General features: G+C 39.0%; 1 long non-coding RNA gene across 1 annotated transcript; it reads left to right on the top strand.

Moving 5' to 3' along the window:
• Window positions 1-835: 835 nt before the first annotated feature.
• Window positions 836-5842, top strand: LOC124258833. Its single transcript, XR_006893695.1, has 3 exons — window positions 836-949; window positions 3202-3285; window positions 5593-5842. It is a non-coding gene; the product is annotated as an uncharacterized LOC124258833 (long non-coding RNA).
• Window positions 5843-14079: the final 8237 nt, after the last annotated feature.

Here is a 14079-nt window from a genome sequence, read left to right as displayed (position 1 = left end):
TGTAAAATTAGCGTTTAAAAATATTGATATTTTATGTGTGTCATTGAACAACCTTGTTTACTGTGATAGGAATAGAATAAACTTCGCAACGTGTGCACATATTGGTCTGTAAAGGTGTTGTGAAAAGACATGGACAATTATATATATTTGCTCTTGAAAACAACCTGGTTTAGCAAGATATGCCTCTCAATTTAGCTATTGTGTGAAAACTCAAATGTTTCCTGTACGTTCATGTTGCATTTCAACATTGACGCTACACATGAAGTCATCTCAAATATATCTACATCGTATATATGTTCGTGGCACTTGTTTCATTGATAAATCGTTTTCATCTTCAGTGTTTTATTTTTTATTTTTTTTCATTCATTTCAAAGTTTGATCATAAGGATAAAATGAAGCAATTTGCATTGTTTTTATTAAATGTTTAAAGAATTTTGTCAAGTGTCAGAATAGTTATAGGCATTGATATATGTTATTTGCAAACCAAAACAAATGGATTTTGAAATGAAGTTTTACTCGCCAATAGGCGAAACTGATTCCGCCCACTGTGGACTCTCAAAAAGCATGAGTTTTGAGCAAACGTAAATAACGCTCTAAATTAACCGAATTAATAAGGTGAAAAAATCTGGCCCATGGGTAAGATGTTTTAATAACGTTCTAAAATATCCTGAAACGCAACCTATTATCGATTTCAGGTAAGTCGTAAGGGATGATAAAGTCCTTTTGTTTCGCATCAATAGGAAGCTAAAGTGATTGCATTTGCCCCAATGTGTATGATATAGGCCAGCATATTGTCGAAAATGTGTGAAATTGTGGTTTTATGCATTACAGTTGTTATGTTATACTGCATGCTAGAAAGGACAGGAGTGTATATAACTATAATCTCTCCAGTTCCAGGGAGTGGTTGTCGCTGCGAATGCAATAGAGAGAGGGTGAGCTACAGGCGGCCGTGAGTATTAGGTTTCATACCATTTACATGAAGAATGAACTTTTATAATAACTGAGATAGTAAAAGTTAGTGTCATTAAAAGAATTAAATACAGTGTAATGACAAATTGAAAATATAATGCATCAACTCATTCCTTACAAATATACTAAAGGCAAAAGACGCGATACCAAGTGAAAATCATTGATATTACACAACCATAAACCACCATTGTGAAAAAGGGTAGTGAAATTTAATATCAAGTGTATGGGCAACATATTGTTTCTCTTGCCCGTTAGTTTAGTTAAACACGCGTTGACTGCAACCATCCACAGTACTATTCATGTACACAGAATTATGTGAATGTGCATGTATTTATACACATGATGATGTAGGTATACTCAAAGGCAAAAGTTAGGGTCATTGACTTGAAGCTAGATATGCGAATTAACAACTGATATTTTCATGATGATACTTTTTTAATAATGCAAGAAAATCATTCCACAATAGGATTGCAAATGGCACATTGTATACTATTCTGGCGGACACAATGAGGTCACAGTAAGAGAACGGTCAAAATGAAATTCAATTCAGTCAATAACGTATGTGTTCACCATGAGCATTGACGCATGCTTGACACCTGCGCCTTATGGAGCGAATCAAACGTAGCAAGAAGTCTTGTGGAATGGCATTCTATATTTGTGGAAGCACCTGGCGGAGTTCCTGAACCGTGGGGATTTGGCCAACATCTCAATCTCCTCTCCATTCCGTCCCAGACGTGTTCGATAGGCGACAGATCTGGAGATTCAGCGGGCCAGGGAAGGACGTTAATCTGGACTCGTCAGTGAAGAGAACATTTCTCCACCCACGTGCTCTACACCGCAGATGTTGTCTGCTCCTCTGCAGTCGTAGACGTTGGTGACGTAATGTCAAAATTTGTCAGCTGGCAGGGCGTCTCGCATGTATGTGCAGCAAAACGCCGGCAAATGGTCCTTGGCGATGTCCTGTTGACACCAGGAACTGTTCGGGCTGTATTTATACAAATGATGATGTAGGTATACTCAAAGGAAAACGTTAGGGTGATTGACTTGAAGTTAGATATGTGAATTTACAACTGATATTTTCATGGTGAGACTTTTTTTAATAATGCAAGAAAATCATTCCAAAATAGGATTGCAAATGGTACATTTCAACCTTTTCTGGCGGACACAATGAGGTCACAGTAAGAGAACGGTCAAAATGAAATTCAATTCAGTCAATAACGTATGGGTTCACCATGAGCATGGACACATGTTTGACACCTGCGCCTTATGGAGCCAATCAAACGTAGCAAGAAGTCTTGTGGAATGGCATTCTATGTTTGTGGAAGCACCTGGCAGAGTTCCTGATCCGTGGGGATTTGGCCGGTCTCATTTGGCCAAGATCTCAATCTCCTCTACATTCCGTCCCAGACCTGTTCGATCGGCGACAGATCTGGAGATTCAGCGACCAGGGAAAGACGTTAATCTGGACTCGTCAGTAAAGAGAACATGTCTCCACCCACGTGCTCTACACCGCAGATATTGTCTGCACCTCTGCAGTCGTAGACGTTGGTGACGTAATGTCAAAATTTGTCAACTGGCAGGACGTCGCGCATGTATGTGCAGCAAGACGCCGGCAAATGGTCCTTGGCGATGTCCTGTTGACACCAGGAACTGTTCGGGCTGTCAGTGTGGCTGGGACGGTCTGCAACGACGACGTTTTATTGATGACGTCTCCACAAGCGGCATATGGTGTTCCTGTGCACAAAAACTACTGTGCAACGTTGCGCTGGGATGTTCCAGTTTCAAGCATTCCAATGGTGTGCCATCTTTCCTTTTCAGTTAGCCTTGGCATAGAGAAATGCAAGCAGATTCTTCCAAATTTGTGTTTTCGGACCGGTCGACATCTAAACAATGATTTTGGGTGACAATGATTCAAGGTTTAGAGCCACACTTTTTACTGGGCTCGTTTTATGCTTTTTTCCACGGACTTCTTGATAGCACGAAAAACGCATGCAAAACAAAAACTACTGACAGGACCCTGTATGGGTTATGGATCAAGTTTTATATAGAATATTAAAATGCGTTATAAATATTTTATTATTAATATAAACAAATATGTTCATCACACTTACTGTTGCCTTTGAGTATATATATGATGAACTTGTCTCATTCTATTCTACTATCAGGCTTGTGACATACAGGGATGGGAAATATATTTATCTCCTTGAATGTCTTCATATATATATGTCACAGGGTCTATGGGAAACGTGTCTCCATCAAGCAGAGGTACACGACAAGGTGCGGTTTCTTGGGCTGGAACAGATGCACTCGATACAGGTAATTCACTTGACTTGAAGTGTTGTATCTATGGACTGAGCATTTCGTCACATAATATAAGTCATCTTCTGATATCAATTGTGTGTTACAGACAAACATAACCTGGCACCTTAACGGGCACTGGTTAATCTGTTTTCCACGGCTGTACACACTGTGGTATCTCTGTGACAATGATAGATTATTGTTTGTTGTGATAGTCAAGTCTGTTTTAATTAATAATGAAGCACACGTCTATACGGATAAACAACTTTTGTGACGTTTCAGTATTCATTATTAAGCTAAATGCTAAGCATCATTCAGTCATAATGACTCACCAACTTGTAGAATGTCAACCAACAATCTGTGAAATCTTTGAAGGGCATTTAGAAGTGGAATGCATAAGAAAAGCAAGATTTATGGATGTCAACACTTCTTTATTGTGAATAACACGATGTTTCGGAGTGTATGCTTGCTCCTTCATCAGGTGAATGGTAGGGAGTTTAAGGGAGAATATATATATACATTACTTACAAAGAAAACATGTTTAACAAGTTAACAATGATGAGGAAAGAATATGTAATAAAAACATGAGGGCAGTGATACACTAAAACAACATGGTAATAGATTGGTGGGATATAGTACAAACGTTGAGGAAGCAAGTGATACGCTAAATCAACATGGTAACTGATAGGGTAAAGAATAACACAGGGAAGCCAGCGATACTGTTTAAACATGCAAGAGGCCAGTGTGCTGAGATAAGCAATAGCGATGAACAAGTAATTCAATGAGTGAGTCCCAAGCACATGGTAGGTAGATTCCTTGGTCACGGTTGATTGTTGGCTGACATCTCCGTATGTCTATGGCTTCCTGAAGCTTCCTTTGGCGCCAGCTGTTGTTGTTAGTGGACAAGATCTTGGTGGCTTCCCATTTGATGGTGTGGTCCTTGTTCTTTAGTATGTTCTGATATGGCAGACTTCTGGTCGAGCTTGTTGACGGAAGTTTGGTGTTCTTTGAGTCTTGTGTTGACAGGTCGCAGCGTTTTTCCCCGATGTACTACATGAAATCTGGTATGTGCATCCTCTGGGGTTGGGGCTTGCAGTGGATGTACTGGTCGGGGTTGGGGCTTGCAGTGTTTGATCCTCTGCCGTTATCACGCCCGATCGAATGCCCATGCACTACATTGCTTTAACATTACCACACTCACTCAAGTGATATTATTACCAAGCGTCATGGGATTCTATTATTTGTTATTGTTGTAAAAAGTATATGTTTTTGTGAGTTATAACTGTACGTCTTGACTTTCAGCTCTGTTTTTGTCTGTTTGTTATGGTAGTCAATTGGACGTTTTAATGATTGCCAAATGTTTCTAACGGTTGTCAAATGCTCTTGTCATCGTCATGTAATGAAAGGGTGTGTTCTCAGCTAGAACAAAACTGAAATTCAAGGGGATTAAGGGGATTAGGGCTGGGGGATTATAGTCTGTATCTGAACTGTGTTCACTAAGTGAAAGCTAACTCAAATAACCGAGTTCACCAGATAAATATAGTTTGATTTTGTAAACTGTGTTCACTTTGATTTTGATGAATTTTGTTCACTTAGTGTTTTTAAGTTTTGAAATGTTTTTAAAGTGTTGTTTTAACTTGTGATTATTGTTCAATTTGATTTGATGAGTTTTGTTCACTTTGGGTATTTTGAACTTGCGAACAATTTACAATGTGATGTAGATATAAAGGTCAGTATGAAGTGTTTGGGACATCATTCACCTGCGTTGTGGCTACTGCGTTCAGGTCAAGTTTGTGCCTCATCCTAAAGGTGGACGTATATTACTGCTGGTTATGAGTACACAAAGAAGGACACTTACAAGGAGACGATATACTGGAGATATAAAGAACATACATCCCTGTAAAGTTTGCAAGACAACATAACCACCAGTCAGACCACCATCAAAATATTATTATTACAGTACATTCACTTTTTATATTTTTATACATTTATATTTAATAAAATACTGTGCATATATTTCACTTTTAGTGTTAATTAGCTTTATATCCTTATGCGTGGGTGACAATTCTGACTTACCGGAGACCCGAAATCTGATACACACAAAAGGTTAATTGGCTATAGAAATGCCCATTTACCGCATCGTTACACACGACTGATTTAGAGATCTAGTGAACCGTTTTTGAGCTAACTGAGCGTACGCCGATGAAAGTCACGCTCTACGCTTGATAGATGCCTTCTATGGGGCAGTAAACTGTAGGTAGGTAAGGTAGGTAGGTAGGTAGGTAGGTAGGTGTGTCTCTTACACAATTTTTATTTTTGTTTAAGGACAAAATGGACAAGCACCATAACCGGTTACACCACAGGATATCGAGAAGACAAATGTAGTCCAGGTGATTGTCCTCTTTGTTACAATTGGCGTGGACCAGAAGCTTTACCATAGGATATCGACTTAAAGAATGTAGTCCAGGTGATTGTCGTCCTTGTCCTCCCGGTTGGCCTGGAGAAGCTGTCAGACCGGGAATATCGACGTTCCATCGTTCGACAAATTGTAAAGAAATAAATATTACTGCATTTACGTTTTGAATATTTCTTAATGGCACAACACCTTTTTCAGAAACACTCATAAGAAAGTTAAAATTGGGCGGTTATTATATTTGTGTTTGTTTTACAAACAGCCCATACTGCTGGTATGAACAGAGTAGAGTAGGGTGGACACTGATCCAGAGCAATTTCCGTTTTTGTCCCGAGAGTACCCGGATGATATCCCAGAATTCGTAACTGGTTTGAGATCTCTGCTGCGTCACCCGCAAGCGCAAATGGTAGTATTTAAGTATACATGGATCAACAAAGATGAAAACTGTTTTACTTGTTAGTATTTCCATCTTCATTGTTATGATGACACATGAAAACATTTTGAAGTCTGACCTCATCTGCCAGTGGTAAAACATGTTAGGACTGTAAAATAACGATGTCAAAATACGTCTTTATATTTTGTCTCATAATCCTAATCAGTATATTATTACTATTGTATGTATTTTGAAACTTAAAAAATGAGGAAGTGAATTTAGTTTTACGCCGCACTCAGCAATAGTACAGCTATATGGCGGCGTTCTGATAATCCAGTGATCAAGAGCATGAGCATCGATCTACGCAAATGGGATACGAAGACATGTGTCAACCACGTCAGCGAGCCTGACCACCTGATCCCGTTAGTCGCCTCTTACGATAAGCATGGGTTACTGAAGATCGATTCAAACCCGGACTTTCAGGGGTTGAAAGTTAATAAAATGTACAATATCTGTTTCTAGTGAATTTGTAGCATAACTGTAATATCTAGGCATGTTATAGATTGCCAACGTGAATCATATTTCGCACACACACCATAAGTGCGACCTAGTGTATGTTGTCTGTCTCATTAGAATTCACGGCAAAACAAAATGATTCTGTTGAATGCTACAACAAATGAATGAAAGCAAAATACAAATATAAAGTTAAAACAGACTTACGATGTACAAATAATATCAGGATATTCCCTGTTCGAGGAATGTATCCATCAATATCCACATAAAGGAACGATATGCCATTCATCTGCAGCCGACAAAGAATCCATGTTCAATGTCATGGTCTTTACAGTAAAAAAAACCCCGATGATATGACGTCATAACTAGTGATAGTTTCTCAACTGGTCACGTGACTGTTTTATGTTTTTTTACCTTGGTGTATTGCCTCATTGGTCCCCCAAGATAGCCTACCTAACAACTACCTACATGATGTCCACCATTCTTTAAAAAGGTAATTTACTTTGCCAACAATGATCAGTATTGGCGGTTGAAGGAAGGACGTAGTCTTTTGTACACAGGCACTTTAGGACAGAATGTTGGTATATTCAATTACGTTAGTAAATCTAAATACATAAACAACACCTTTGACAAATCCGCTGTGCAAGATAAAAGTAATTAATCAGTCATCGTGCTATCGGTTAATCTTTCAATACTTGTTTGTTTTAACTCAACTGAAAATTCCTCTTGCTGCACTTCCATACGCATAAAACATAACTCTCTCGACATCCATAAGAAACCTCTGCTAAAAGCAGAGACGATTGTACAAGTGTGATTATATCATGAGCATATATTTGTATTACAACTGTATGATGTTGTTAGTAAACAAATCGAGTCTTGACCAGACAATCAAGTGATTGTCACCATGCGATACGATGACAGGGCATGTGTTTATGAATCACTATGAAATATTGATGATACCAGGCGTTCGCGAAAAGGTGAGCATACCATGCCCTACTGGTGGCACCCGTCATAAACATATGCAAAGTCTTGTCAGTTGTTCACCTGAAATAATTCGGGAACGTGTGGTACAAGACAAAATAGGGTGTTACATCAGACATAACATTTTGTCACTGATACCTCAAATTTAGAAAATGTCCTCCACATGTCTACCAGAACACTTATTGAAAGCTTTACTGAGGTCTTGAATGTAGTAGCCTTGATTAAACAAATTTGAGCATGAGTGCTTGCGCGATTGTACCTCAAAGTTGTGAAATGTGAAACACCAAAGGCTGGAGCTGTTGGAATATTGCTCGACATGAAAGGAAAGTGTGTGGAGAGTCTTTTGTCACTCTGAATCTTTATGCATAATTCTAAATATGAAAACGTTGAGTCGGTCTCACTTGTCTCCTTAATTTCAAGTTCAGGTGGATAAATCAGTGGAAGGGAATTGGCTATTTGGTGGTTATTGAACGATATTAAATCATCGATATACCAGCTGAACCTTAACTTACACTTCTTGGCCAAATGATCTTGTTTGGATTTTGTCAACCCAGGCAGAAATTCTGATTCATATGCATAAAGAAACAGATCAAGGGGAGCACAATTTGTGCCCATGGGCATGCCTACTTCTTGTCTAAATGGCTCCCCCCACATTTTACAAATATGCTATCGTTGAGAAAGTCCACCATTTCTATTGTTATTTGTTTGATCGGCTTTCCAGAAGTTGGTGAATAAGAAATGAAACATCCAACTTTATCGAAGCTTGATGACGGTGTAAGAATCTACATCGAAACATCGCTCTATGCAGTAAATAAGGAGTTTGTCATCCACAAAGCTGTATGTTTCATTTTATGTATGCTGCCGCTTTCAAATGTAATTTGCTTTCCATATATACATTTTATCGACAACACATGATATTAGGTGTGAGATGAGCAGGTGACAAAAAGACTGACTGCACGGTATAAAAAGGAAAACAAACAGAGAATCCCACATTAGGGGTCAGTAAAATCTTAGAACATACTTACGTTTTACATCAAAGACGGTAACTGCCTATTGCCTTGTGGTCAGAGTTGCAATTGGCTGCGATTAGGACCCCAACAGGAGTAATCGTGATGCTTATTCAAGGCATAGTTCTCTTAGTAAGTTGATTGTCGGGACGGTTATTTTAGTCCGTAATTGAGGGAGTTCGGATTATAGGGCAAGCTTTAATGATAAATTAAAAACAATTTTGCCGGGACTCAGAGTGTAGTCCGGATTATGGAGAAAACCGTTTTACAAAGTGTCCTGATTTGACAGATTCCACTGTAGTTAATTATTTCAAATACTTTCGAAATCTTGAATTGATTGTTTTTAATCACTTGAGGTGTCGAACTGTGCATTAACTTGTTTGTCATGTAAAGTTAGTGTTTAAATATATTGATATTTTATGTGTGTCATTGAACAACCTTGTTTACTGTGATAGGAATAGAACAAACTTCGCAACGTGTGCACATACTGGTCTGTAAAGGGGTTGTGAAAAACGATGGACAATTATATATATTTACTCTTGAAAACAACCTGGTTTAACAAGATATGCCTCTCAATTTAGCTATTGTGTGAAAACTCAAATTTTTCCTGTACGTTCATGTTGCATTTCAACATTGACGCTACACATGAAGTCATCTCAAATATATCTACATCGTATATATATGTTCGTGGCACTTGTTTCATTGATAAATCGTTTTCATCTTCAGTATTTCATTTTATTTATTTTTTTCATTCATTTCAAACTTTGATCATAAGGATAAAATGAAGCAATTTGTATTGTTTTTATTAAACGTTTAAAGAATTTTGTCAAGTGTCAGAATGGTTATAGTCATTGATATATGTTGTTTTCAAACCAAAACAAATGGATTTTGAAATGCAGTTTTACTCGCCAAAAGGCGAAACTGATTCCGCCCACTGTGGACTCTCAAAAAGCATGAGTTTTGAGCCAAGGTAAATAACGCTCTAAATTAACCGAATTAATAAGGTGAAAAAATCTGGCCAATGGGTAAGATGTTTTAATAAAGTTCTAAAATAGCCGAATTATGTTATGATTTGAAGTTTGTGCCATGTTACTTTCATTCATTTACAACCTGCAAATAATGAATTTGGGCCAAAAGTAGATATTCTCGCCTATGGGCCGGCCCGTGCAAGAGGTAGTTTAAATTCTAAACAGAGCAAGCATCTGGGTTTCACCTGGGGCTCCTTTCACGAAGCAACCTTTACTCCCATTCTTTAACACTGCACTAAGGTTACATCAGTGACTTACGATCATGTAATGTAATGAACCTGAGACATGTATTTACTGTCTAACAGTCTATTCACGACAGTCATTTCAGAGGAATTGTCAAGTCAAAATGTGACGCTCAATTTGAAAAATAGATTATTTTAAGATTAATTTACTCATTTGTAAGGAAACATGTTATCTAAAAATCTTACCAAACCATCAGTCTGGCTAGCTGTAAATATAGACCGGTCGTCAAAAATCTAGCCCGTCTGGGGCGGTCGGACGGGCCTTATATCATAAACTGAATGAGTGAGTGAGTGAGTTGGGTTTTATGCCGCTTTTAGCAATATTCCAGGAATATCACGGCGGGGGATAAACTTTTCATAAACTGAAAATGCATTCTCTCGGTGAGTGCACACAGCTGTAGGAGGTGCATGTACATGACGTGATGTATTGCATCATGTGATGCTATGGTAACTGAACAGAATGATCAGAAAGTATTGCGAAAAAGACAGCATGGAGGAATCGTACTGAAAAGCTACACCCACACTTACCGCGACTCATGTACATACACCGCACGTTTAGTTGAGAGGATGGGATTGCGTTATCCCGAGTATAATTAAACAGTCATCCTGATTTATATGACATACGTGCGTGTGTATGTGTGCGTGTGTGTATGAATACGTCATTACATGAGTTGTGTTATTATTCGGTGTGTGTCTCTCTCTCTCTCTCTCTCTCTCTCTCTCTCTCTCTCTGTTAACAAAACACAGCTGCACGTACAGTTCTTGATGGATGCGTTTTGGCTATATGCTTAAAACGTCGTTCGAACGTTGACGTCAAAATGGTACTGATTCACTTTCACACAGATCTTGTTAATTATCCTTTGCTTTATGATCCTACACCCAGTCTAGTTAGGTATCGTTTCAGCCTTAAACACTGTTGATATACTTACCCATGTAAAACGAACTTTTTTTGAACAGTATATAAACTTATTCCTTGTAACAAATAGTTCAACATACGTTAAATTCAAACAATTCACAACGCAATGCAATTTACCTATTCATGTCAACGTGTCAGGTGTTTTTGAATGTACGTACAACATGATGATGTAGGTACATATATGATGAACGTGTCTCTTTCTATTTTATTACTACACACGTGATCTTTATGAGATAATTTTGGTTATTTTAAACAGGTTTTGTGTAACCAAACTAGATATTCAACGATAGTGACGTCATAATGCCGTACTTTCCGTTGCCACCTTGATATTTTAAATTAATATTATACCTCCATTCAAGCAGGTTTTGACCAAATATGTCAATCAAACATTAGGTTTGTGGATATTAAATTCAGTTACGGTGTCTTGGGGATTAGTATTATTTTTCAACTGAATATTTTGATTTGTTGATTTTCAACTGTAAAGTGGTCGTGACAGAGTTTTCTCCATTTCGTTTTGTTTACATCCCGCATCGTCTGCTTGATATGTCATCATGGATCACACTGTTTTTCCGTCCTGATAGATCACAAAACTCGTGTGTGTTGAATATGGAAGTTCAACATATTCCAACGAGATGTTTCTAAACGTTTTTATTTATTCGCGAGTGCATAAATCAAAACGTTAGAAATATCTCGTTCCTGTAATCTCTATCACTCGTTTCTGTAATCTCTATCACTCGTTTCTGTAATCTATATATATCAGGCATGTGACATACACGGATGGAAACTCCTAGAATGTCTTCATATATATATCACAGGATCTACGGGAAACGTGTCTCCATCAAGCCGAGGTACACGACAACTTGCGGCCTCTGGGGCTGGGGCTGAGACAGATCCACTCGACACAGGTAGTTCACTTGGAGCGTTGTATCTGGTGACTGACCACTTCATCACATGATACCAGTCATCTTTTGATATCAATTGTCTGTTACAGACACACATAACCTGACACTGACTGAATCTGGGGTTTTTTCACGATTGTGCACACTGTCGTGTATCTGTGACAATGATAGATAATCCAACAGTTTGTGATAGTGTAGACTGTTTTGGTTTACAATGAAGCATACGACTGCATGGACAACAACGTCTTGGTTATTGCATAGACCGATGTTTCAGTGTAGGTTATGAAGTTAAAAGTTATCTTTAGCATATAGTTGTATGCTTCATTGTTGACTCGCCAATATTTGGAACGACGATCAAACAATCTGTTTTGGTTGTTATGGTTGCCAAACGACTGAAAAACCGATGGTTCCCAAGGGACAGCTATCGTGTGTTCGCTAAGGCGGGCACGTTTCCGTTATGGTTGTTATGTTTATGATATGATTGTCAGGGTAACCTAGCTGAAGTGTTCGGTTATCACTTCCATATTCCCACGCGCTACATGGTTATACATGAAGCCCATTTCTTGTATACACACGTGTGTGTGAGTGAGTGTGTGTGCGTGTGCGTGTGTGTGCGTGCGTGCGTGCGTGCGTGCGTGCGTGCGTGCGTGTGTGTGTGTGTGTGTGTTCTCTATTCTATGATATTTGGTATTTTAAGGACAAAGTGGACAGCCAACATGTCTGGATACACCACTGGTTATAGACTTGATTCCAAAATTAATTGCCTGATCATGACCAGGAAAGTCCCATGAAGACCAAAAGAGCAACTTTTCTCACTGCAATAAAAAGAAAGTTTCTTGACCTAAGCTATACACTCCCTTCGAAAACTGCACACGTGGATCACTACCGGTACAAATAGGTGAGGTGAGGTGAAATTGGATTTAACGTCGTGCTTGAGAATATTTCGCTCATATGACGACGGTACAAATAGAGACCCTAGCCAATTTGTTCTGCAACACCAGACGCGAGTCAGAACCAGATCCAACCCCCGCTTCATTACCCAGTAGCGATAGGACCACTAACAGTCAAGCAATGTCTTTTGATGATTACGGCCGGAAGTTCCAAGGTTCTTACATCCGGCACACGGACGTCAGAGAAAGCAGCATGCGCTGGTGATCCGGACTCCCCACTTTATTCAGGGAATAACAAGAATTCCGTTTTGTGAAATATGAAAAATACGCGAAACAAATCATCAATAAAAGCAAAATAAGAGTTCATGTACCCGAACAAAGGGAAGGGTATACCCAAGATACCCAAGGTGCCAGTAAACATTTACAGCTAGATGGGTACAATTCGAAACTGGTCACAAATGACCGTAAATACAGTGCGCCCTGGTTATAATGCCACCATTTGTCCAGGAGAAAACATGGCATTATATCCAGGGTGGCATTATAACAAGGTAGGAGGGTGGCATTTTGAGGCCATTATTAGGACAGTTTGAGGCCCTTTTGCTTCAAAGAAAACGAGTCATTACTTTGTTGATCATTCTCTATTTCATACATGCAAACTACATTTAGATCTACAATGGTTTAGAGAAATCTTTCACTCACAGTTCTTCTTTCGACTGGAACATCCCAGAAAGATGTGAAATGATCTGCTATTTTCTGATGAGTAGTGGATGATATCTCTCTTCTTTCCAATGTCTTCTTTCAAAATGACCGCCTCCATGGTGTAGTGGTTAGAGCGTCCGCCCGGAGAGCGGAAGGTCGCGGGTTCGATCCCCGACCGCGTCATACCAAAAGACCTTAAAATTTGGTACTTGTTGGTCCCTGCCTGGCGCTCGGCATTAATGGGTTTAACAAGAACTGGTCGGCTCGGAGTCAGTATAATGTGTCTGAGTGGGGTATTCATGCTTCACTGCGGCATGGTATCTCAGTGGGCTAGCACTATAAAACCAGCTTAAGTCTGGGCTAGTACAAGCAGCCGCACATACACATACACACGCATGCACGTCGTCATATGAGCGAAATATTCTCAAGCACGACGTTAAACCCAATTTCACCTCACCTCACCTCCAATGTCTAATACGTAACGTTTGCGCTTGGTAGCTTTTTCGTTCATGGCAAACTGTTGGTGAGCATAACTACTTAAAGCATTAATAAGTTTGGTCAATTAATCTGAAAGATGTCAGTTAAACAGTTAAGGTGTGTATACTGCATGACTTACTTGACTTAATCCTCTGTACTCCTTGAGGAGCAAAGGGACTCAACATGTACGTGTATACTACATACAGCCAGTGCAACTGGCATTATAACCAGGGGAAAATGACTTTTGTTAAAAAAACATTATATCCAGTATGGCATTATAACCAGGGTATTATATAGGCAGGAAATCCGTTCTGGCAAAAACATGGCATTATATCCAGGGTGCACTGTACATGAGAAATATCTATACTACTTCG

This window comes from Haliotis rubra, unplaced genomic scaffold, assembly GCF_003918875.1.
Source record: "Haliotis rubra isolate DU_JTF1 unplaced genomic scaffold, ASM391887v1 Scf70, whole genome shotgun sequence".
NCBI classification, from domain to species: Eukaryota; Metazoa; Mollusca; class Gastropoda; order Lepetellida; family Haliotidae; genus Haliotis; species Haliotis rubra.
This window is presented reverse-complemented; position numbering and strand designations above follow the sequence as displayed.